We start from the raw sequence: 605 nt of genomic DNA, 5'->3' as shown, positions 1-605 counted from the left end.
ATAGTTCTGTCATAGTTTCAGTAATAAAGCTATGCAAAGATGGCGTATATTAGCACACAGCTATGCACACAGCTCACCTAAAAATAGGATAGTTATTCAGATTACCAGGATATTATACATTTGAAATGAGATACAAAATATTTTCTAGTTTTTTTTATTCCTTTCAAAAAGATGCTTATGAAAACAGATAAGTTTTGTACAGATATCACACCAGAACCAATATACTGTACTTTCCAAGGTGACATTCAAAACATCTCCCTAGTTATAGAGATCCCAGTATATATACCATCACAAAAGATATGTTAACATTAATTGAGGGGCAAAAATAAAATTTTATACAAAAAAAAGATGTCATACTTATTTTCAAAAAGTCAGTATATTAATTGTTACAGATTTATGAAATGTTTGTTTTCAACAAAAGTAGTATTCAATCTTTAGAAATAATTTACTACAATGTTATCATTAACGCATTTAGTTAGCTATTCATACACATGTTCTTTTCCCAGACTATTAAATCCCTTAGATTTTTTTCTTTTAGTCAAAAGCAGTACACAGAAAAGACAATTATTTCAGAAAATAATATAACTATGGTTAGTTTTACAGAT

Source organism: Penaeus monodon, chromosome 15 (genome assembly GCF_015228065.2).
Source record: "Penaeus monodon isolate SGIC_2016 chromosome 15, NSTDA_Pmon_1, whole genome shotgun sequence".
Classification (NCBI taxonomy): domain Eukaryota; kingdom Metazoa; phylum Arthropoda; class Malacostraca; order Decapoda; family Penaeidae; genus Penaeus; species Penaeus monodon.
The sequence above is the reverse complement of the archived record's forward strand: the minus strand, read 5'-3'. Positions refer to the sequence as shown.